Source organism: Manis javanica, chromosome 9 (assembly GCF_040802235.1).
Source record: "Manis javanica isolate MJ-LG chromosome 9, MJ_LKY, whole genome shotgun sequence".
NCBI lineage: Eukaryota > Metazoa > Chordata > Mammalia > Pholidota > Manidae > Manis > Manis javanica.
In genome coordinates this window covers 75,597,197-75,623,700 of record NC_133164.1, presented here as the reverse complement: position 1 = coordinate 75,623,700, position 26,504 = coordinate 75,597,197, and the positions used below count along the sequence as shown (strand labels likewise).

General features: G+C 41.6%; 1 long non-coding RNA gene across 1 annotated transcript in view; it reads right to left on the bottom strand.

Moving 5' to 3' along the window:
- Window positions 1-609: 609 nt before the first annotated feature.
- Window positions 610-26,504, bottom strand: part of LOC108390641 (uncharacterized) — a 41,503-nt gene continuing 15,608 nt past the window's right edge. Inside the window, exons 3-4 of the long non-coding RNA XR_001851559.3 lie at window positions 2,026-2,213; window positions 610-1,900 (exon numbers count right to left, since the gene is read on the bottom strand). This is a non-coding gene — a long non-coding RNA (uncharacterized lncRNA). The remainder of the gene's footprint in view (window positions 1,901-2,025; window positions 2,214-26,504) is intronic.

Sequence of the window (26,504 nt, the reverse complement as noted above, 5' to 3'; positions counted from 1 at the left end):
CTTCCCCATATCCACTCACACCAACATACCATTTTCCTCCACCAGCATATAAACACCTTCCCCTTGAAATTTTGGAAATAAAATAAAAGCAAATATAATTATCTGCAATGATATGAAGTGGTAGATAGATGCCATACAATGGAATGCAAAGAAAAGGAACTTACATGTACCAAAATGATGCAAGTGGGATAGAATCTAATGAGTAAAGAAAGAAACCATAACTAGTAGGCATTTCAATTGCAGTTACATGGGAATTTGATATCTACTGAGTAGAAAGAAAACAAGAGACAGCAATACCTAATTAAAGATAAAGTCCCACAGAAGAAATTTAGAGCGAGGGTGGTTTCTAGCTGGTAGTCTTGAGAAAGGTTAACACTAATTAGAAGCAGAGTGTGCACTGGGAGATTTTCACCATGCCCCTGCAGTATGAAGCACACCAAGAATGCAGTTTCCTGGTGGCTGCTCTGGTCGCGGCCTCCCCTGCTGTGAGTCCTGCCAAGGTTCTAGCTGTCCCCTCCCAAGCTTTCAGTTCAACTCCTCTCCACATTCATTTAATATTTCATTGTTCTCTTGAAAAAAGGGGAAGCTGTATCTGTTTGTGCACGTTCCTTTTAATCGATTTGTTATGGCAATTATTTTTTACTCCAGAGGATGCTAAGGAGATTGCTGCTTCCCTGAAAGGGAGTGTTCTAGAAGAATGTGTAATGCAACTGTCATCTCACTGTGCCACTCGTTGAATGTTCCATGTTTGTGAGAAGCTAGGGCTCTGCTAGCCTTGGATTGACTTCTAAGACCTGTTTTAAGACAAGGCAAGCCTCCCTGCCTAATGTACCAAGTGTCAGGCCTGTTGCTAATGATTGAATAGCAAGTTAGGAAAAAGTATCTGGCTACAGATTTCTCTCAAGAGAAGGTCCTGTGACAAGTCTAGTGTTCGTGACCCTGGTCTAGTGACTCCCCGCCATTCTCAACCAAAAATCACACAGAGCACTAACTCTCCATCCCTATCTTATGAATAGCCAATGAACCATTTGTCACAGTATGTTTAATGTTTTCTGGAAGATTTGGAAAAGATTGTTGCAAGTAATATTGATTAATTTTACATTGTTGTACTTTGGAAATTTCATGGATCCAATATGATAATAATATGCAAAATAGAAGCCATTGATTAACTGAAAAATATCAGATAGAACTATCCTAAATAGAACAACCTAGAAAATGTTTCTTCCTTCTTCCTTTCCTCCCTCCCTCACTTCCTTACTTTTTCTTTCTTTCTTTTGTATTTCATTAATCAAAATCATCCATCTACTCATAAATATTGTGTATATCAGGTGAGGGGCACTGTTTAGGTACTAGAGACAAAACAGGAAGCAAAACAGACTGGGAAACTAAGGGGTAATCCTGGCCCAAATCTGTGGAAGAGAATTCCAGGGAGAGGAAACAGAAAACGCAACGGCTCCAGGAGGTCAGTGGGTGCCTGGCAGCTACAAGGAAGCTGACACCCATGGCCACTGGGGCAAAAGAATAGGGCGAGAGGGGCCACAGTAGGACCCTGGTTTTTATTCCAAGTGAGATGGGAAGCCACCAGCAGGCTTTAAGCACAAGAGTGGCATGAGACGACTTGGATGAATAGGGTCTCTATTGTTACTATGTGAAAACCAAACCATCGTGCTTTGTAACCATCCTCATTTTTTTACTTTTAATACATCACCTGTGTTGAATCACATGGTTCTGTCTTGTGGACAATATCTGAAATGATGTAATGCATTGTCACTTTGAAGGAATTAGTGACTAAAAACAAACCTATGAATTATCTGCAAAATAAAACAGCCATTTGTGTGTGTGCCAAGTACAGCAAAGCTTGTGTGGCCTCAAGGAATGCAGCATGCTGTCTTCTGATTAACTGATGGGGAAACAAATGAGAGGCAACTGTCAATCATATTGTCTTATCATTCAATCCCCTGTCTCATTAAACAAAGTATATAACACATAATTAAGGTTGTTTTGATAATAATATCTTCTTCATACCTCAAGTCATTACTGTATATCCTTAAAGCAGGGACAGTGCTTGTGTTGGGATGATGAAAAGATAGGCAGGAGGGAAATTCCAGGAAGCAAGGACCACGGAGGGAGATGACCAGGAAGGCATCACAAATACACGTCACAATTCTCTGTTGCAATCACTACTTTGAGCTGAATAAGTGAGTTCTTGGGCTCTGTGAAAATGAGAAGAGACGCTGTCACATAGAGGTACCCAGACTCAGATCCTCGGCCAGCATCACTGAGGAAGGGGAGGGGAGACCCTCCGGACTCTTCTTATAGACCCATCCTTTTGTAAATTGGCTCACGTGTCAGCCTGTACCATTTGACCTGTGCAACTCATACGGTTTGTTTCTGTGATCATCCTTGTCCCTGGGCACACTCGCAAAATAAACTTGTTCCCAGGGAAAGGTTTTTGACCATTGGCCAAATCAACCCACAAACACAGGTTAATCTTTCTTCAACTCCTGTTATTTTAATAATTTAACTCTTGTCAGAGAGGGCTGTCTGACCTGTAAGTCTTTGAAATGTTGGGGTTCTTTCCAAGTGGTTGAGTTGCTCCTTTGCTCTCTGCCATCCCCCAGCAGGGAGCTGTGGAGCCCTGGGATTTAGACACCAAATGATATTCCTAAACTCAGGAGCCACATCCTAAGCAGCACAGTCAGTTTATCTCCTCAGCCTTTTAGGAGCAATAGGTGCAATCACACGAGCTGAGCCTTGTGCAGTTAATCACATGGAAGGGAAGGGAAGCATCTCAGTGACAAGCTATATATGCATTTACACATTGTTCAGTAATAAGCCAACCCCTCTGTCAATTTAAGGTATCTGGGCAGTCAAGCTGGATGAGTACGCATTGAAACAGGCCTGGATGTGAGGCAAAAATATCAACTGTATTGTTCACCACACTACCACCAGCCATCACTGATACATGCCGTCTGCTGGGCCAGGCAGAGTGATGGCTTTCACTGAGCTGCACAAGCAATCCACCATCTGTCAGCCTCTGTTCCCTGAAACACGAATCTTGCCAGGAATACTGAGAAGCAAATACTTGTTCAAGGTTATCTTTTGTGATTTTTCTACTCTATTGTTCTGGAATTTTTAGCTAGAAATGAAGGAATGGAGAAAGCTTCCCTTCCTGGAGACCTGTGGAAATACTTTATGGATTGACTCAGTCCCTGACCAGGGGAAGAAGCAATGCACAGTGTCATTGTCCAGGGGTATTTCAGCTACTCTATCAATGCTTTCATTTTTATTCTTAAACTTTCTTCATTCAACTTCCCAACCATGTAAATTAATTATGATTTTAGGGTCAGGCAGTAGGGGAAGGACATTAATGATCATAATGGACTATAGAAACAGTGAAGTGGTATAGATAGTACTATTGCTGACTTTATCCTGCCTTTCTGAAGCGCAGGAAGAAATTAAAGTTTCATGGGTTTCCTAAACTCTAAAATCAAACTGAAGGCATTAGCTGTTAAATGACCTTGTTTACTATTTCCCCCCAGTAGAATGTAAGCACAAAGAAGGTAAGGATTTTTACCTCTTTTTACTCGTTGCTACATTCACAACTCTGAAAACAGAGGCTTGCTAAATATTAGTTGAATGAATGAAAGCAATTCAGGCATGTTCAATACACCCCGAGTCATGATGGAGATTCCACATAAAGCCTACTAATTTGGGATAAGAGTTCTTTTGGTCTCAAGCCTGAGTTAGCCCAGGTATGATCCAAAACAAAGTACTTAATGTCTCCAAGCCTTAATTTCTTCATCTTTCAAATGGGTAGAACAATACCTACCCTATAAAATCCACAGCATTATTTATAGGATAAAATAAAACAGTATTTTAAAGAAATAAACCTTAGTTTATGAGTTTTTCAGCTGTGAAAATATTCTAAAAAGATAAGGAACTACACAAGCACAAGGTATTGTTATTATTAGTATTATTAAAATAGCTATTCCCTCGTAATGAGCCATGGCCTGGGTACCCCAGTCAGAGCTTATCTTCCTTAGCTCTCTTTTGATTTCCTTGCCTTTCCAATTCACTTCCTACTTTCTCTTGCATTGATACCTTATACTTTCATATTTGCACCATGGCCATTCATTCATTTATTCAACAGACTCTGCTGGAGCCCCTGCTTAGAGATAGAAAGGTAAGAAGTTACAGACCTCCTGAGGGCACAGTGATGGGAGAGTGAGAGAATGCCACCCGCACTGGGGAAGATGCCCACCTCCTGGTATATATCCTTTACTTTTCAATAGCTAAGCATGGGGACACTGACAGTGGGCTCGAATGAAAACAAAAAGCACAAGAAACCATGCAATAAAATACCTGAGAGGATACTTTGACATCTGTGCACATTTCCTTCTTACTGTGCAGATCTTCTGCACTAAATAATATTACATCTGTTTCTAAAAGTTAAAGAGATTTTTACCAAGTTACTTCTAAACATAGAATCTCTATGATCTGAAAGACTGATGTGGTTCATTAAATCATAGTCCTTAGAGATATCGTACTGCTTGCTCCTGTTTACTAAATATTTTCTATATGGAAAGTGCCATACAATATGTATTTATTTACATTATATAATCACAAAAAGACAGGAAAACAGGCCCTGAGAAAAAATGCCAGTTGTCACTTACTATCTGTATGACCTCTCTCACTGTGGCTTACTTCCTCATTTTTAAAGTAGGTATTATAACAAAACATCTACCTTAAGAATGTTTTGGAGATTAAATTAAGGAACACGTGTCAAGCAGCTAAATGTATAAGACTCTTTACAAATCCCAGAAAAGGGTAAGAACTGGGGAAGGGTGGCTCTCCTCCTTAAATAACCTTGCCACCAATTCTCCTCATGACAAGTATGTATTGTTAGATTTTATAGGCAAGAATTTGAAGCCACAGTTGTTACATAGCACAGTAAGTAATGTAGCATGAATTCAGATCAACACCGTCTGACTTCATGACTCAGGTTAATTGAACTATTAGAGCCTAGATAGTCCCTGAAATATCCTTCCACAATAAATTATATTCATAACTATTAAGTCAATTCAACAGACATTTATCTAACATGTGAAACAGAGTTCTGTATGGTTGCAAGATCATTGCCCCCAAATATCTTGCTCATATTGGGATAAAAGGATAAAGCAGGGAGGTTGGAAGAAGATTAAAATGTTAAAAAAAAATGAGAGGAATATTCTGATGTTATATTCACAGACCCTGAGTTGAATTTGTTGAATTTAAAAGGTTGATGAAAAAATGATTCTAGTCAAATCAGGATGTGCTGAGTAGAATAAACAGACAAGTCCAGTGCCCCTGGATAGAGTGGGAGAGAGAATAATTTCAGCGTTTCACTTGGGCTTGGGCGGGGAAGGGTTGGATAATGAATCAAAGGATATCAGTGGAGAAGGTAATATTTATACTGGCCCATGAAGATTGACATGATTTTGAAGAATTTGTAGCATGAGACAAATAGTGCATAACAAATGGAGGAAACAATCTGAGCAGAGATCAAGAGGCTAAAAAGCAAAGAAGTTTTGACTCTTGAACAACATGGTGGTTAGGGGCACCAATCTGCTGTGCAGTTGAAAATCCACTGTATAACTTTTGATTCTCCCAAAACTTAACTACTAATAGCCTACTGTTGAGTGGAAGCCTTACCAATAATATAAACAGTCGATTAACACATATTTTCTGTTATGTGTATTATATACCATATTTTTACAATAAAGTAATCTAGAGAAAAGAAAATGCTTTTTCCAACTATCACAAATCTCCAAAAACATTTCCTATACACTTACTGAAAAAAATCTGTGTATATGTAGACCTGCACAATTCAAACCTGTATTGTTTGAGGGTCAACTGTACACGTTCAGAAAAGTTGTGTTCAGATGCTCAGAAAAGCTCAAGAATGAAGTGCTATAGGAAATAAGGGACAAAAGTTAGTTTGGCCTGGTATTAAAGCGGGTCTTGGTTCTGAGACTGAAGTTAAACTTATTCTTAGGCTTTAAGGGCTGGTGAGAAGAGAGGAATGCTGTGGATTTAGCCCTGGGAAGAAAGACCTGATGCCCCATGAGAAAGCGGCCAGGGAGTGGTGGAGATGGGAGCAAGGGAGTGGTTTATGAGGGAAGCCAAGTAGGTGTGATCTTGAGCTGCTCCAGTGGAGATTATTGAAGAAAAGACAGGATAGGACACTTAGCAAGAGTATCAGTAGAATATAGTGATTGGATAGAGGAATGAAGGGCAGAGAGGAATAGACAATGGCTACAGCTTTTAGATTCAGTAGTGGGAAGGATGATGTATCTTACTAAGAAAAGAGGCATGAGAAAGCAGGAATCTCTGTGACAGGATGCTAGTAAGAAGAAAAGAAGGGTCACAAAAGATCCCTCCTAGGATACACTGGGGTGAGATCATCAGAAGGCATCTGAATGCATATGCCCAACTAGCAGCAAGAGACAGAGGACTACATGCAAGCAGTGAGATGGAAGGCAGAGTTCAGCAGCTAAAGTCAACACTGTGGGAAAAGATAAGCTGAGAATAGAAACACATTACAGAGGGGTGTTGGCCCAATTGCTAGGAAGAGGCAGAGCAATTGGAAGACTGAAGAGAAGCCTCTAGGTGGGTACGTGAAACATGTCAGAGATGAAGGTTGAATTAAAAAATTCCTCCTATTGCATTAACTTAAGAGGAAAACAGCCAGTAAGTAAGAGTTCTAGAAGAATGCTGTAATTGCAAAAGAATGCCTCTGGGGATTAGCAAACAGTATTGGATGTCATCGTGTTTAATTCAAACAAATAATAGCATAAAGAAATTAAAATTAAAATGAACTGGTCAAATCATTCCATTGTTCTATTTGCCCCTCTTTCCCCATAGAAGCAGATTAATTTATGTGCTAAGTGTCTATTTACACAGTAACTTAATAACAACATGTTTTCACCAATATCCAAGTATCCACTGTAAAAACACCAAAAGAATAATCCTTAAATTTGCATTTTTTTCATAATCCTTGGAAACTGAGTGTTTATCCCATTGAATTTCAAAGAAATTGAAAGAGTAGAAAAGTTGGCAACTTGTCTGAAATAAGACTGCTTTTAAAAAAGAAAAGCTTCCCCAGAGAACATTTTAATACTATTGAGCATTTAGTAAGAAAAACTTGCAAAAATAACCAATAGCAGTGTAATTCTGCAGACTGCAAAGTTGTCACTAAGTTTCAAAGGAGAAGCAGGCTAAATCCATGGAATGATGAATTGCTAAAGACCACGATTGTCTTGTAATCAACTTCACCATTTAAAATTTAAAAATGTGGACACATCATTACAAATTGCTTCTGATAGCCCAGTGTTCACAGCAGAGAGTTTCTGCTTAACTGTGTTTCCCTGCCAAGTCAGGCTCGGCTGCAGCACATTAAGTTATGTGCTCAGTGACAAGTTTGGAGGCACTACTCCTTAGGTTTGCATGCAGCTAAGGTCATGTTTGGGGGGAAGCCAAGTTGGAAACTCCAAGTTCACTAAAGTTCAGGAAGTTCAGAAAGACAGATTGCAGTGAAGGATAGACATGCCTACTTGGCTCAGGACCCTCACGGGACGCCACCACCCCACTGGCCCAGGTCAACAGGCAGCACGGTAATGATGCGTGACCTTCTACTCACCTCAGCATAAGAGTAGGGCTCTTTTTCCTGTCTCATGAAAGATTCCCAATTAATATCTGTTAATTTGGTTTTGTCTTCTGAACATATTCCATGTTTTGATTCCAGAAGTCCTTATTTAGTTAAAGCAGCACTTTGACTTTACAAAACAAAGGTTTTTTTCACACATTTTTATCTCACTTTGACTGAAATGTAGAAAACACTACAGGGGACTTATCAATTAAGCCACCCAGACACCTGGAGAACAGAGCATTTCTTTATTTTAACAGTGACCTCATGGCTACATTAGGGGATGTTGGGTTCAGTCCAGCCTTGCTGCCTCTGGGAGTGCCCCCCTCTCTAACACACACACACACACACACACACACACACACACACACACACACACATCACTTGAATGCAAGTCTTCATGACTTTGAATTCAGATTTTAAAACAGAAAGAAACTTGGAAAACAAAACATAGTATATATAAGCCTAGAAACAGAGATGAAAAATCTCAAATATAAACTCTAAATCCAAAAGGCAAAGAAGATGACTTAAAAATTGAACAGTTATCAATTACAATATAAATTAATCATGGAAATGAAAGTACAGCATAAAGAATATAGTCAATAATACTATAGTAGCTTTCTGTGTTGACAGATAGTAGTTACACTTATCAGAGTAAGCATTTCATAATGTAGGTAATTGTCAAATCACTGTTATATACTTGAAACCAATATAATGCAGTATATCAACTGCACTTCAGTTAAAAAAAATTAATAGTTATCAATGGTGAGGAAATATGTTCCTCCATAGAAAGCCCATGCTGTGGTGTTGGATCATTTGTAGAGAAGATTACTCTGCCATACTCTGTTCTGGTCACTGATTATCTAGTCCAGAGGTGGGCACATTTTCTTCTGTAAAGATAAGAATTTTAGGCTTTGCAGACCATGCGATGGCAGCTGTCCTGCTCTGCCATAGTAGTGCGAGAGCAGCCAGAGAAACATGCAAATAAATGAGCCTGGCTGTATATTCAGTGACCTTTTCTTTGTAAAGTAAGTAGACTCTGGATCTAGCACTTCTCTATCCTCATATCATTTATTCATGCCTTTTGTCTGTTAATCATGAACTTCTTCATTACCAGAAACACCTTGAATTGATTTTTGGAGGCTCTTTGAATTGTTCTGCTTCATAAGGTAACAACATTGGTCTAAATCCTTATTAGAAGACCAAAAATGTTTGTAAGTTTTAAAATTTCCCACTGTCTTGCCAATGGGCTTCAGCCCCGGGCAAGTTCACTATGAATTCAGTGAGACCGAGCAAAGACAATGGAATGTTCTTGGGGCGAAAGGGTTTATATCCAACTTTATTCCCACGGTGGCTGGTCAGTCACTAGAATCCCGTCCACTCAGAGCAAGTCTGCATGCAGCAAGCCCATCTCTGCGTCTGAGCCTCTCTGCTTGCGCAGCCGACCCTGTCTCTGTCCTTGGGGCTGCCACCACTCCGGCCTCTGCTCTCCTGTACCGTGCCACCATGTTGCCTGGAGCACAGGGCAGGACTCTTTTATATAGAGTCAAAAACAATGTATTGCCCACATCTGTGTAGTGAGCTATAGCCCACCAGGGCCAGGTGAGAACCTTTACTGCATCCACACCCATTGACATTTACCCTTGGTCAGAGATCTTTCCACAGATTTGTTCTCACCAAGAAGGAAGCACAGTCATAACGAGCTTGGACCAACAATGTGAACAGAGCCTCACAGGCTTTCCTGTTTTCAGGCCACCTCCTGGCTGCATAATTTCTACATCTAATTGCTTGTTTTAGAACAATCAAACCAAATTTCCTCATGGATTGATTTCCAAAATATGTATTACTAATTTTCCTAGAATATTATAAAGGTCTGAATTTGTTTACTATGAACTTCTAGGTTAGTGCAAAATTTTCCTGTAGTAATTAAAAGAAAGAGAACCAATATTGCCCTAAAGAATTGCACATGGGCTTTCAGTAGGACCTTTGGTTTTGTTACTTTACAATTTTCTTTTTCTTTTACTGTTCAGATGTGTTTCAGATTATTGCAAAATTAATATATTTCTCTGTCCTTCAAATCTTGCATTAAGAACAATTTAAATATTCCTTGCTAGTAAATGAGAATTCAAAATCAAGGAAAATCTTGAAATTAAGAATTTGACCTTCTTAAACAGTTACCTTATCTTGTTTTGCTCAGCTAAATGCAGTTATTCTTAGGAACTCATATACACAAAACAAAAAGTTGTGAAGTATGAAATAAACTACCTGGAGTATCAACTCCCACTGCTAGTTTCTATGAGAAATTAAATTGATCAAAAAACATGAAAACCTGTCTCCTCTTATTTAATCCACATTTGAGAAGTCCCCATTCACTTCAGCTTAATGAATCAATTTGAATTGACTTCTGGCTAGTATCAAATGTTTCTCTGGAATGCTTTGCAAGGAAGTTATTATTTTTTTAAGAGAAATAGTCCATGTTAAATACCACAGAATCACTAAATCAGGCAATTTATCTCCAACAAGCAACAGACTCAGGCAATTAAAAACATCCTAAGTAAGGGGTTTGGTATTTTTTTTAACCCTTTAAACACAGAAAGAAATGTATTTGTAAGAATGTGTCAATTTTGACAAACTTTGTGGCATACCTTATAATCTGATCTTTCTCACAGTTTAAACTATAGTTTTTAAAGAATTTGAAATATAAGAATATGTTTTCAGAAGGTTCAGTTGTTAAATAATTTGAGGAGATAATCCTAAAATATGTTTAATTGAACTCCAGTACCTAATTACAACCTGTGTGCCTAAATGTCCTACAGGGAACATCCCATGAAAGAGGGACAATGAAATGAGTCTGTTTCTCTGACTGATTCCTTCCTACATGACCTTCTTTCTTTTGAGGGATAGTTTTTTTTCTTTTTTTTTTGACAATGGTAGCAGAACAAAATGACATGCAGGACAAAAAGTTGTAACACATAAGGATCCCCATTGATAGAACCATTCATTGCAGGAGGGAGGATGGCAAAGCCTCCCTGGTCAGTCACACCTAAGGTCTGAGACCAACTCTGCAGCCTTTTCTTATTCATCTCAGCTTGGATAACTACTACTGCCTTAGTATGTTTATCTGCAAAATATGGATAAGAATAATACCCACCTTGGAAACCTCAGAGTCGCATTCATTCAAAAAGTAATTGACATTTTCCCATGGGTGCCCTAGCTCTCCTTCCTGGCTGTGCTACCTTTAGCAAATTACTTAACTTCTCTGTGCTCTGGTTCCCTCATCTATAAAATAAGGGTATTACCATATCTACCTCTCATTGAGAGAATTAATGAGAGAGATGCATGCAGCTAGAACAATACTTAGCACATGGTGAATGCTCAATAAGCACTAAAATATTGTTGTTATGACCATGATTTTTTAAAGTATTATTAATGGTGGCCAATAGACAGCTATGTACTAGGCTTACAGCCTAGCAGGTAAGACAGACAAAAAATACCAATGATACTGTATGACTTGGGCTATCATAGAAGAGAGAAGGGAGATGGAAGTAAATAGCGAGGGCAGAGTTGTAGACCTGAAAGAAACGCCTTCTGAACTGGAGCCTGAGGGCCGAGCTAAGCGAAGGCAAGGAGAGCGGTGTCCCAGCACAGGCAGAAAGTGAGAGGGTAAACGAACGGAGCACCCGAGGAACCGAGAGGCTCTCCTTCAGGGAGTCTGAGACGCGAAGTCTGCGGGTCAGGTGTGGTGAGAAATGAAGCCGAAGGGTTAGCAGAAGCACGTTTAGGGAGGGCCCTGCAAACCTTATTAAGAATTTTTATTTTTACCCCAAGAGCAGCAATGGAAAGCCAGAAAAGAGATGTGAGCAAGCGATTGAGAAGCATGTTCCAGCTGCCCTGGGAAGACTCCCCTGAAAGCCCAGCGGGGAGGGCAGGGCGCCCGGCAGGCTGCGGTCCGGAGGGTGGCTGGGGCTCAGGACTCGGGTGGTGCTGGTGAGGAAATGCAGAGAAGTGGCTTCGTGAAGTTTCAGGTAGGGACCTCACCGACCAGCTAGGTCTATTCCTGCTATGGCAGACGTCATTTATTCAACCCACAAGTTAGACGGTAATAAAAATGGGCAGTAGTTGAAGAACAGCCATTAAGTTGTGATTTTACTGACGACAACGGAGAAGCAAATATTTCACTTGATATACAGAGCCTGTGAAAGATGCTGCTTCAGTCAGTGATGCCTTTGCTGGAACGAACTTCCCCGTGGCACTTGCAGGTATGGCGGAGGCTTGAGGGGACCTGAGAGGCAGAAGGTCCAGGGTTTGGGACACCACCAGAGACCCCAGATCCTGTCAGGTAAAGCTGACTCCTTAATTCAGGTTTGCCTCTCGTGCCTTGTACTTTTCCATATTATTTGGATGACAAACACATCATTTAGGCTAATTTTGGTCATAAATTATAGAAGTTTTACTTCTAAGGGCTTTTAAAGAGGAAAAATTATTTCATGTAACAAAAGGCCTTTAGAGCAATTTTTTTTGTTTAATGGAGTGTCTCCAGCCACCCCAGCAACCTGGCTCATTTTCTCTCCTACTGAAGATTGTTATGCATTGTCTGCCACCGAGGAGCTTGGGCCTCAGGAAACCAGTGCAGGAAAATGCAGATCTTCTGGGTGTTTCCATAACTGTAATCAAGTCCTTTGTCTGACCCAGCAATCCTGGGTCTTCTGTCCACATCCATGAAATGGTGACTAGCTAAATTGTTAGCTTGCAAGTAGGATAAAATCCCAAACCTTTCAGTTTTGACAGTGTTCCTCATTTGGGGAGCCACATATGGTCAGAGAATGTATCGCACATATAAAGGATTCCAATACACTGGTAAATGCTGGAATGAAAAGTCCATTTTCTTCTGGTAATTACTAAATAAATAAATAGCCCAGAATATGGGCTAACCTGGACTATTATAGTATCTAACTGCTACTTAAGTACTGATTTCTATTGAAAGCTGCCACCCAAATGCCCAAGCCCCCTGCTTTCAGAACAGGAACTCAGTGCAGCCAGTCTTCACTGAGTCTGTGAAGCAGGTTCTGTTGAGCTACCCTGTGCCAGCAGCTCTGGAATGCTCTTCAGGTGGTAGGGTTAGTGATGGTTCCCAGAAAGGTGGGCTGATACGACTCCTTCCTTTGAAGGAAGGACCAGTTCTTGGTGAAAAGCAAGGCACAGATCCAAGATGTGGGAATGAAGAGGGTGGACACCCTGAGAGGGAAAAGTCTCCAGCACAGACTTGGCAGGGGACCTGGGAATGCTCCAGCAGTGTCCTGGGCAGAGCTCCCTGGAAATACAGGCTGGGGCAGGGTTTCAGGTGTGTCTGATTTATTCAGAAAAATCTGTCCAGAAAACCCCTGTGAAGGGATAAGGGAAGCAGGATAAGGTGGAGAAAATGGGCTAAGCAAGGTGTGGTCTTAGATAAAGCCTGTCCTTGACCTGAGCTTTGGCAGGGGAGGTGGGTGGGTTGCCTCCAATGAAGCAAGTGGTCTAGCCTGCAGGACGGCTTGCAGGATGCACTACTGCCCCCTGGGAAGCATGGTTTTCATTGGCTGAGGGACTATTCTCCAGACAACCACAGCAGTGAGCTGCTAGGAACCAGCACTTCCAGCAGGTTGGGGAGATGTACTGTGGGGACACCAACTGCATCTACCATCTACTGCAGCAGTGATGATGGTCTGAGGAGTCAGCCAAGGGCACTCTTAGAATCCAAGACAGCATGGAGCATGTGGTTCATAGTGGAGTTGCTATGGTGAGTTTTCCTGATCACGGATGATGGCAGGTCATCACTGCTTGACGTGGTAATTTGTGGACTCTGTACATTGACATTACCTGCAAGTGTTCTCTCTATGACTAAAGGCAGTTAGCACGTAAATCATTCTATTCTGTTACTATCTTCACAGTTCTGGAATTCTCATGTACATGGAATTGTGGTGTTGGTATCTCCCTGTTTTTTCCAAAAAGAACAGAAGTCAACTGGTCTCTACAGTCCAGGAGAACATGCAGTCAGACCTTTCTTTAGGCACAGCAATGTGGTTCACTGTGGAGCAGAAAAAACTGAAAAGTTTTCCTGCTGATGAGAAAATACAGGTTAAGAAATGAAATTACCTGGTTACAAATTCAATAAAAGTAGAACAGCATTGGGTTAAGCTTCTTGGCCACAATGGCTATCTTTAAATTTTGTACTTAATGTAGCTGCACCATGTCTCTGGGGAGGCCATCTCCTCTCAGTCACTGAGTTATTTTTCAGTAAATTCTCAAGTGAAAGTTAGTCCTCAGCTTATATACATGGAGGCCTTTGGGAACCTAAGGGAAGGATCATTTCATGTCACAGGTCAAAAGTGCCATGTGAAGAGGAGTTGAGAGTAAGCACAAAACCACAGGAACACAAACTTGCCTCTTTATATCCAGACATCTTTAGACCAAGGACTCACAAATGGGTCCCATGGGGATTGAGCTCTCTTTGAGAAGTAACCATTCAAAGTGCACTTCAAGAAGTCCAGAATAATGGAAAATCTACACCAACAATTATGTAGTAATTTGCCCACTTGACATTTTATAGCCAGATAAACAGCACAGTGAAACAAGCTCATGGAGGATTTTAGCCTTTATATAGTAGAAAGGCCACCACCATCTCCCACCTGCCATTCTAATTTGGACCCAAATAACATCCTATCTCCAACAGATCATCTCCACAATGGATGCAATGTGCCTGAGTGGTCATCAGGAAGTACCACTGGGCCTGAAGGGCAGTAAGGGAAATCTCAGGCCATGTGAAGAGAGGAAGGCTGTTCTGAGATATTCCTAGATGTTTTGGATCCAGTCGTAGGCTTGTGTGACATCAGCGGTGCTCTGTGGACATGACTGTTCTCTTGGCTGTGGGGCCCCATCTCCTCCCAGAAGAGGGGGATGATTCACTGGGCCAGTAAATATCACTCTAGTTCCTCAGAAATAGAAGGCAAATTATGTCCTCAAGAGGTCTATCAAAGGAATAAAATATTTTGCAAACAAAGTCCTTTTTTACTCTATTCCTTACTTTATTTTCATTAAAAAAACAAACATTAATCATATATTCCAGAATATAAACTGTGAATGGTACCAAGGGGTACCAACGGGAATGTAGGAGCTATAATGTATTTAACAAGGGGTCGAATGCAGTCTGGGGCCCTGGGGAGCTTCTGTAAGGAATAGTCCCAAAATCAGAAGGAAGAATGGAAGTCAATACACAAGGCACAGGAGTTAAGCAAAGGCCCTGAGGGAAGTTGAAAAGTGAAAACAAGCTCACAGGCTGGTAAGAGGGAGAAGGGTCACAGTGAGGCAGGAAATGTGGGCAGGTAACAAGACATACTGGGTGCAAAGACCACAGACCCTGGAGAGCAGGCATAGCGAGCAGTTCCACAGTGGTGTATGTTCCTGTTTTTGGAAGTAGAGATTTCAGAAAGAGTTGTCATGCCCTCTATTAACTATAAAATGAACAGTAGTTCCCAAGACAGGAGAACCTCCCTCCCTCTGTTAGTTCCTCTGATATGTTAGGACATCTTGGGCAGTATCATGCCCATGAGCTCTCTGAACACCATAGCTGAGCTGCAGGTCCGCACAGGTGAAGGGCCCCAAAGCTCATTCTCACTCTCTTCTCAGCACCCATAACCCCATATAGTTCTCACTCACCCTGGATGGACAAGTAGGCAATAGCTATTATTGCAGCCTATAGAGAGCTTGGCCCAGTGCTATGGGCAGAGGCAGAGATGCTAGTGCAAGACCTATCACTGGGAGAACAAGCCAGGTAATAAGCCCTTTTCACCCAAAAGAATGTTTTGCTGTCAATTTCTTTGGTCACATTGAATCCACAGCAAACTTGACCCAGGCTGAAACTCATTGGCAAGACAATTGGTGAAGTCCGCAGGGTTCATTGATGACCAAGGAAATAGACAGGCTGCCCTTATGGGAGGGGTGCTTCAGCGGGCTGCCCCTGTGAATGGGGAGACAGTGGATTGTCCCCCAGGGGGTATGTGGACTGAGGTGGCTTGCCTCCTAGAGGACAGGGCCCCACCCCAGAACTAGAGGCAAGTGGAGGTGATACCTGAGGCAGTAGGAATAGCCCTTGGTATAGTTAGTAGGTCTTTTGAGAGACAGAGTGCCCATGAGGCAGTAGGGACTGTGGGTTGGCTACTTCTCACAGTATTAAAAAAGTTTACAGAAGAGAAGGACATGTTCCTGAAAAAGACTCAAGAAATGGTGGCACGAGAACATGAGCTGCAAACTTCTGTGGATTCCCTGAAGAAGGAAATGGCATTGATGTGAGAGGAGACAGCACAAGAACGCCGGCAGTGAGGTGCCATTAAAGAGGTAAAATACTCCTTATAGAATGAGATGCCAGTGCTGCCAGGGGCTATGAAGGAGGAAAAGACCATCAAGGAAAAAACAAGTTCCTGAGGGAAGCACAGGTGGAGGTGGCACGAGAAAGCCAGCTGCAAAACATTGAGCTGAAGGTAAGAGAGCTGCTGAAGACTGAGCTGGCATTGCTGCAAGGCACAGTAGAAAAGGTAAAGGTTGTAACAGAGGAGGCACTCGGGGGAGTGGAGAGAAAGGTGCCATCAAACCTGGAAATGGAGGAGCTGGGGAAGGATGAAGGGGTGGTGCCAGGGGCACTGAGCCCTCCTGTATTGAAAGGACACCCAGTGGTTGTAAAGAAAATAAAGACCCAGCAGCTGAAAGTTCCCAAGGAGAAGAGCAACCCCCTCCCCAGGTAGTGGAGCACTCTATGGTCCGCCCCTATATTCAGGCTGAGCTGGTGGACTTGGGCTCTTGGTTTAGGCAGTAGCCCTCAGAGTCAATATCAGCTTGGCACCTATGACTGTGGGACTTAGGGGTGGATGGAATTGTTCTTTTGGGTTCAGAGATGGGAAAGCTGGCTTCCCTGACAGTGCAGCTCACCTTGAGGCAGCAATTACAAAATACACATCAGACCCCAGGGAGTCATTCCCTCTTCAATTGACTTATGGCTGCACTTCATGCTGTGTGGCCCAATCCAGGTGATCTACCATCCTCTCCTGTTAGATGGCAGACGTATGCTGAGCTCCAACAGGTGTTATGAGAGGCATAAGAAATGCCATCTATAGTCCACAGATTAATGGCCCAGATGAAGAGATTTTCACTACTGCAATGAGAAATATTGTGCTTCAAACAGCTCCTACATCCCTCTTTGGGTCTTTAGTGGCCATTCTTTCCCCTCACTTAGGGCATCCCATAAGTGAGGTGACACATACAGTAGCAGACTTAGGAGAGGCTGAAGCAATAAGAACATAGAAAGAAATAAGGTCCGCTACTCACAAGAAGAATTTAAAGGGCCCCATGAAGGTTACGACAACCCAGATGTGGGTTGATTTAATATAGGCAGGAGCAAATGGAAGGAAATTAGATGGGAAGTCAAATAGGATCTTACTAGAGCTATGGCAACAACTGAAACCAGAACAGCAGTTCCAGCCATTAAGACCAAAGAAGTAGAGGTCAGAGACAGAGCCACAAGTCCGGCCTGTGTGTTCACAAGACTTCCTGCTAGAGAGTGAAACAACCTCACTTGAGCCCACACAGGAAGATGACTGGGTAACACAGTTTGACTGAGGGGAAGTCAAGGTATCTGCCCTGAGGGACCAGGGTGGACCGGAAGCCACATGTTGAAATAACTATCCATTGGTCCCCAATGAACATACAATGTGTCCTGGCTCTGGTGGACACAGGGGCTGAATGTTCACTGATTCATTGTAAACCTGAGTGGTTCTTCTGGACCCTCACTATCATAGATGGATATGGGGGTAAGGCTATCAGAGTGAAACAAGCCCAAATCCCTTTGGGAATAGGGCATCCACCCCCAAAAGAGGATATGTGTATATATCTCCTATCCCTGAGTATATTTTGGGGATTGATATCCTTCAGGGTCTTCAGGGTCTATGGTTGCAGACCACTGCAGGTGAATGCAGACTGAGAGTACATGTGATGAAGGCAGTTCTGAGAGGACATGCTAGGCACCCACTCATAGCTTTGCCTGTGACTCGCCCGGTGACTAATACCAAAAAATACAAACTGCTGGGAGGGCATAAAGAGATTGGAGAAACTCTCCAGGAGCTGAAAAAGGTGGGTATTTTAAAGCCCACCCATAGTCCTTTCGATTCCTCAGTGTGGCCAGTAAAAAAGCCAGATAGCTCCTGGCATATGACTGTGGATTATAGAGAATTGAATAAAATCATACCCCCTGTGCATGCTTCTGTCTCCTCTATTACAGGCCTGATGCATACCCTCAGCCATGAACTAGGAACATACCATTATGTGGTGGATCTTGCTAATGCCTTCTTTTCCATTGACACTGAGCAGGAACAGTTTGCTTTCACTTGGGAAGAATGGCAATGGCCTTTCACCATCCTTCCACAGGGATTCCTCCACAGCCCCACAATCTATCATGGACTTGTAGCCCAGGACTTGACTACATGGGAGAAACCACTAATGGAGCAGCTATACCATTATTCTCTTTCAGTTCTAGAAGGTGCAGCACCTAGACTGCTGCAACATTTACAGGAGAAAGGTGGGGCTGTGAACAGTACCAAGGTTCAGGGACCTGGTTTGTCTGTCAAATTCTTGGAGGTTGTCTGGTTGGGTAAGGCCAAAGTTATACCAGAAGCAGTTATAGACAAAGCCCAGGCCTTTTCTACCCCTCCAACTGCAGCATTGCTATAGTAGTTTTGGGCTTTTCTAGGCTGCTGGAGAGTGTTTATCCTGCAGTTGGCACAAATTCTGAAGCCCTTATACTGGTTGGTATGAAAGGGTGTCAGGTGGGACTGGCATGAGACATCTACATCTGCCTTTACTACAGCAAAACGGGCAGTCAATGCCATGCATGTCTTGAGTATGATAGACCCATCAAGGCCCTGTGAGCTGGATGTTCATGTCACTGAAGACGGTTATGGCTGGAGTCTCTGGCATCAGCTTAAACGAACTTGCCAACCTATTGCATTCTGGTCATCACAACTCTGGAAAAGGGCAGAGGTACAATACACTTTGATAGAAAAGCAACTGGCTGCCATGTATCACACCTTGCTGGCTACAGAACCCATCACTGAAATGGCCCTGATAAAGGTAATAACCACCTATCCCATCTTGCAGTGGGTACAAGACTGGACCCAAAAGCCAAGGAGTGGTGTGGCACAAATGCCCACACTGGCCCAGCTGGGTGCTTACCTACAGCGGCATAGTGCCCTCTCTAGTAACCCCTTGAGTGAAGAACTCCAATGCTTATTGGGGCTGGTGACATTTACTAGTGAAAAGCAGGAAGAACTTGCTTTTGAACCATTAGTAGCAGAGAGTCCCTATTGGGAGGGAAGAGCCCTTCTACCTGAAGATGCATGGTACACAGATGGCTCCAGCCATGAGTAGCCACAAAATGGAGGGCCATAGCTTTCCATCCTAAGACTGAGATAATATGGATGGAAGATGGTGAGGGGAAGAGCAGCCAATGGGCAGAATTGTGGGCCCTGTGGCTTCTGATCAGCCAGGAGCCCTCCCCTATAGTTGTCTGCACTGACTGCTGGGCTGTCTATCAGAGCTTGACTCTGTGGCTACCAACCTGGTACCATGCCAACTGGCTGGTTGGTCACTGACCCCTTTGGGGCAAGAATTATGGCAAGACTTAAGGGCCTGTGGTCAGACTAAAATAATTGCAGTATACCATGTAACAGGTCATTTGCCACTGGTATCCCCAGGAAATGATGAAGTATATAAAGTGGTCCAGATACATTGGTTAGAAGGAAAGCCTGCGTCTGATGTAGCCCAATGGTTACATCAGAGTTTGTTTTGCATGCAGGGCAAAAGACAATGTGGGCTGCAGCCCATCGGTGGGGCTTGCCTTTGACCTTTGAAGAAATTAGTAGAGCCTGGCAGGAGTGTGTCATGAGCTCCAAAAGGAACTTACACCGAGTTCCACAGCAACATGGCAGAATAGCTAAGGGGCCTATACCCCTCATCAGGTGGCAGATAGACTATATTGGGCCTCTATCTGTGTCAGAAGGATATTGGTATTCCATGATTTGTGTGGACACAGCCACCGGACTGTTAGTTGCTTTTTCTACCTGTTGTGCAGACAAGCAGATGATCAAAAGAGGCCTGGAGCGTCCCTTTGCTGCCTATGGCCGACCACAGGTAATTGAGAGTGATCAGAGCACCCATTTTACTGGACATGCACTGCAAGAATGGGTGCAACAGCTGGGAATCAATTGGAAGTTTCATGTGCCATACAATCCTACCACAGCAGGCATGATAGAGAGGCACAATGGCTTGTTAAAATCTGGACTAAAGTCAGATACCATAGTCTGTGGGGATGGTCAGTCCACTTATGGACCGTGCTACAGCATTTGAATGAGAGACCCTGAAAGGGAGCCTTAACATATATGGCTGCCTCCCCTATACAACTGCAAGTACAAACCAAGGAAGAATCACTGAAGCCGAGGTTTGGCCACCAAAATAATATCTTGCTGCCAGCACCAACTGCACTGAACCCCAGAGACTCCATTGAGTGGACTTTGCCTTGGACCTTTTGACACATGGACCAATGATGGCTGGCTCTCCTGGCACCTTGAGGATAAGGCCTGGAAGCTGGCCTCCTGTGTATTCCTGAAATAACAGCAGAGTAGCCCCTAAAGATCACAGTAGTATATTCTGAATGGCCAGAGGGTAGGAGCATCTTACCAGGGAGCTCTGTTTTATCATTATGGCCAGTGCATGCACCTCCAGTAGCACTACATATAGACCCTTCGGTAAAAGTATGGTATACTAGACCTGGAAGGGCCCCACCTTCCTGCTACAGGCCTATCACAGGACCACTCTCTTGCATGCATTCTACCTGATGGACAAGATTTGCCTATGTTGGTGTCATTAAAACATGTGTCTTATCACCCCTAAGGTCTTTGTGGATTGGGAACTTCCTCTGGTTTGAGCATTATTATAAGTTTTGTTTCCTGTATCTTAATTTATGTCATTATCTCTAAGTTGTTGCTATCCTCTATTGCTGTTGGAATCTGGGTACAGTGCTCCAGCTTTCTCGCACAGGGACCATTGTGGAAGATTGAAAGCATGTAGATTGTAAGGCGAAAATCCTGGAGGGGTGGAGTGTGGGGAAATTGGGACTCCTATGGCCAGGATCTTCACTGAACTTAAACCACCTGATTATGTAAATGGCCTGTTGCTGAGCTGCCACTTCCACATCCATAGGCAATAAGCTATTATTGCAATATGTAGAGAGCTCTGCCCAGTGCTCTGGGCAGAGGCAGAGACACTAACATGCTCCACCTACTGCCAGGAGAACAAGCTGGATAATAAACCCTTTTCACCACAAAGAATGTTTTGTTGTCAATTTCTTTGGAAACATTGAATCCATAGCGAACTTGCCTGGGGGCTGAAACCAATTGGGAAGACAATGCCTTTGGTAAATTGCAAGGTAGATGCTCAGAGAGACCTTTCCTGCTTCCTGGCTGAAACCCTGTGCAGGTATGAAAGAGACAGAAAGCTCTACACCTTCTGGATGTGGTAGTCTCCCCCCGCCCCCACTGACAGGCACACTGTTCAACTTCCATGGGAGGTGTGCCAAGCTGCACCATAGTTTTATGAAGTCTTCTCTTTGATTTGGCTCCTGGTGGTCTGCCGTTTGAAGTCTTACCTTGTTCTGGCTGGAAACCATGTAAATCTATCACATTCTATGTTGTTTCCATTCTAAACTATGAATTCATTGGCCCCGGTCCAAACCAAACCTCAGCCCTGATTTCTTCAATATTTGGCCTGTTTATAAATGTCAGAGAACCTCCCAGCCAACCTGGCTTGAATATAAAGCTTCTGTACCCACATTTTACACAGCCCTGCTTTTAAAATCGATAAGGCTGTGATCAATTGTTCAAGAACCCACAGCTGTGTTATATGTAACTGTGATCAATTGTGTTATATGTAACTGTTATATTGTTTGTTTAAAAAAACAAACAAGAATGATTATTTGGTGATTCAGAGGAAGCTTAATAGATTTGTAATAATCTTGGCAATCATTTACAAAGCTGCAAGAGCTAATCATTGTAGATCTAGCTACATATCCTGACAGACACATGGATAACATTAAACAAATCTTCCCACAAGATTTCTTTTACAATAGTACTACAAGCTGCTGAATGTTCTCCCTCACTTTCTGCAGAAAGGCCACAGTCCCTTTTTAAACAAATACTCTAATGCTTTCTACACATTGCATTTGTAAAAAATACATACACCTGTGCAAAGTCCCCAATGGGAGCATTATTGCATGTAGCAACATGTCACATAGTTTGCACCAAGACATTGCAGAGTTAACACCATCTGTGAAAGATGCTGGCTCTGTAATGAATGCTTATATTGTATGTACAGTAGAAATACACCATGTGTATTACATTCTATAAATGTCATACAGGAAATTAACATAAAGGCATTTGCAAAGTAAAAGTTTACATATCTCTCTCCTATGGAGGGTCCCAAGACTTCACCCTGAAGTACTGGGCAGGGATGTTTTATAAATCCACGTGTGTATCTTTATCAGTCCCAAATATGCAGAGAGAAAAAGCCTCTGTTTGTTTTGCTTTCCTAATATTTATTATAGCACCTGGGACACATGAGCAGGAGATGCAGACCTCTGGTGAAATTCAGAGACTGTGGTGTAGGAAAGTGTGTGTGTGGCTGCCCCCCGTGCTGAGCCTAACAGAAAAGAGAGAGGAGGCCACGGAGGCTTCTTGTGCACCGGCAGGCTTCCTGTTACGTGCTAGCGGTGAATGCTTCCTGCTGAGGTCAGCATGCAGTTTGGTGTACACAGACGGGACACATGGGAAGGAACAATGTGGTGTTGTTTCAAAGCTTGCTGCTGCCAGACCACCTGGCCAAAGAAGGTGAGTCTTAAATCATGTGTGAGAAAAACAGAAAGGAGGAGAGGCAAGATGCACAGATGTGTCCTACAGGCTAAAAGCAAACACGCCGATAAACTGACGTTTAGAAACTGGGAGGGGAGGACATGTCTAACATACATGGGTTGTTTACATATACCACTGTCTCCACTGCAAATAACCTTCCATCTTGCTTTGTGGTGTAGGAACATCCCATGCAGACTTCTGTGAGGAGTTCTCAGCATGCTGTTATCCTTATCAAAGCCTTTGTGGATTTTGAAATTGAGTTTCTTACTCACAAATCACGCAGCAAGGTAAATGCTGATTTCTAAACCAAACAAGAGATCATTGAATGTAAATTGGAATGTCTCATGGTTAATTCACGGCCTTCCTCCCTATCTTCATTTATTTAACAGCTACTGTCATTCATCACATCTAAGACACATTGACTGCCATGTGCACCCTTATTTTATGTACCTGTAAGAAAAACAATATGCTCAATTGTAACTGTAAGAGCCATCGATTGAAAGGTGCACATTGATTTCAGAGGTATTAAATGTGAAAATATTCATGATTTAGAATTCATGAAATAGTGTCTGTGCTGTTTGCCTAGTAGATGTTAGCAACTGTATACTTTCCTCCTTTATTCATGGAGCTTTCTGCCCAGTCGTATATGGGCCAAAGCCACGTCTGTAACGCCTTCAGTTCTTCCATAGGACTGACTGCAAGGAAGCCACTCTCTCTGTCCAGCATTTCACTTCAGAAAGGCATGTTAGCCCTTTATGCCTGCTATGTTGAACACATGAACAAGAAGTAAAAGAAATAGGAAGATAGGAAAAATCTTCAAAACAGCAAGCACTTTGAATTCTACAGTGCTGAAAACTTTATGCAAGCTAATTTCAGTGACTCCACATTGATTCCTGCTTTCTTTGCAAATGTGTCTCCTATATCCTGTAAACAAATAGTATGGACTAGTTCATTTCTAGAAAATAAGCCTGTGCCATTTCCCCTGTGGATGCAGAGGAAAGGGAGAGGCTGCATTGAGCAGAACGTAGGTGGAGATCGCCTTGTGCTCTACAAGTAGAACCTGGAGGAAAGCTTTTCTTGTATGGGATTTGTTATCAGAGTGGGAGGTGGGAGATAGTGTCTGTTCACTGGTTTCCTTATCTTTAATAGTTGAGGGTTAAAATATATTACTGAGTAAACTCAAGGAGTAGAGGCATGATTCCCTACAGTAGCATAAACATGAATACTGACACTGGGTCACCAAAAAGCCTAAGCGGATGAAGAAGAGAAATGGGGATGAAAAAAGAATAAGTAAGGAAGCCTAGTTCCCCTCTGTATAAAGGTAAATGAGTTAAACTTATCCATTAAAAGAGTGTCAAATTAGATCACAAAGCAGAGCAGACAGAAGGAATGAATAAGTACAAAATTGGATTCAATCATCAGAAAACAAATATTACAGAAATAAAAAAATGAAAAGAGCTTGCTTTTTGAAAAACTAAACTTTTAGCTTAAAAATTCTCATACATACAGTGAAAAGGGATGAAAAGAAAATTACCACAGACATAATTAAATTAAAATAGTTAATTAAAATACAATTTTACTTTACTCTATATAAATAAATTTGAATTTTGGATAAAATATATACTTCCATAAGAAAACTCAATATGTCAAAATTAACTCTGAAATCTAATCAGACTAATTACAAAATGCATAAAGTTTTCTGAAAGTTCTCCCTTATAAAAAAAAAAAAACAAAGCAAAACCAAAAACAAACTAAATAACAAGACCCAAATGGCTTCACAGGGGATTTCTACCAAACCTGTAAAGATCATGTAACTGTAATATAATTATAAAGCACAGAAAAGAAAAAACTACCAGATCATTTTGATTAAGGAGCACAAGATGAGCCTTAAACCTAACAAAAGACCACGTATGTGCACACACACACACACACACACACACACACACACACACACACACATCATTTCATCCAGCACACACAAAATTCTTAAATAAAATATGAAAAAACAGAATCCAGGAGTGCATTAAAAATTAATAAATGAGTGCATTCAAAATAAAAAATAAATATAAAAATTTTTTTAAAGATATTTCATACCAGGGAAGCTATTCATGTATTTTACCATTTTTACAGATGTAAGGAGAAAAAACACAGCTCATAGATTCAGAAAATATATTTAGTGTGATTTAACAAGCTTTCTTATTTTAACCACATACTAAGACAGAAATAGAAGTATATTTCTTTTACATGCTCAAATATCAATCAATCTCACCCTAAATGTTGGTTTCATACCTAATGGGAAAAATATTTTATAAAATATGTTAATGTCATAACTATACACCATCCAATTACATAATGCTTAATTATGTATGTGTTATGCACATAACAATTATGTAATGTTATTTTGGAGGTCCTAGCTAATGCAATTATATAAGATAAAAGATTATTTTGTCATAATGATTTGAAAGGAGAAGGTAAATTATCATATTTATATTTTAAAGATTATATTCCTGGAAGATCCAAAATTATAATATGTGTTAGAATGATACAGTAATTCACTAAAGTGCCTAGATACAAAGTGAATATACAGAAAGTGGTATACCTCATGTATAGTAACAACAATTATTAGAAGACACAATAGTGATAGAGACTCCACTAATGACAATATGAAAAGATAAAATACCTAGGAATAAACTCAACAAGATATGTCATGATTCACACAAAGAGAAAGTAAATGCTTCTGAGACAAACAAAAAAAGAAAACTTGAGACAATGAAAAGGCATACAGTGTGCATTACTCCATTCAGCAACTGCTTATTGAATACTGTTTATGGCCATTTGAATAGCCTTCTTTTCCCTTTTGGTACAGCAACCAGAAATGTTTAACATGGTAGTGGCTTTGCCAGCCTGGATCTCTGAGTGATTGTAATGAGAGGAGCCTCCTGCTAACTCATGGGAGACATATATGTAAGAAATGAACCTCTGTTGTTTACAACACTCCCATGTGCCGTCAATGTCCTTGGTCTTTGCACCACAATTTGAACAGCAAGTTTCAAAAAAACTAGCTATGCATTGAAATTAAAATATTATTGTAGGATGTATAGCTTTGAATTGAAAATATAAATGTACAAAATCAATAAAAACATATGGACAAGTATGGGCCATGTGGTATACCCAGGAGTGTCTGCAAAAATATCCTAAATAAAAGGTTTTGTTTAAAAATCAGGTTAAATAATAGACTTTCACTCCTCACCAAATTCTAAATTCACACTTCACACAGCACATAGTGACCATGATTCTTGAACTGTGAAGACATATAATATAGTTGAGGTTAATAGATGAAAATATTTGAGGAAAGGTATTATGAGATGCTAAAATTTTTGAGATGCATGACCCCACACATCTGCTTTCAATGGTTGGTACATGCACATAGTCCCACAGTAGAATCTCTGATTTCTGAACTTGTAAAATAATATTTTTGGAAATCACATTAGACTTTTCTTTCCAGGATCCTGATGAACACATAATGGAACATGTGTTTCCTTTATTTAACTTAAGAAAGAGTCAATACCATCTACATTCAAATACAGACACCTGCCTCCACACACATAAGAGGCTCTCCATCATCACTGCTCCCTCAAGTCAATAGTTTGAAAACCAGGAGATGCGGCCAAAGGGAGGATAGCAGGGCAGGGTCTGACAGAATGTCTCCGCCAGAGGTTGGCACCAAAACCATGGAGTCTGAGGCTAAGTGTAAGTGTGAGGTATAGCTTTTCATTCAGTCATTAGAAGTAAGCTGTAATAAGTCACTGTCCTTGAGAGTGGACATATGCTGATCT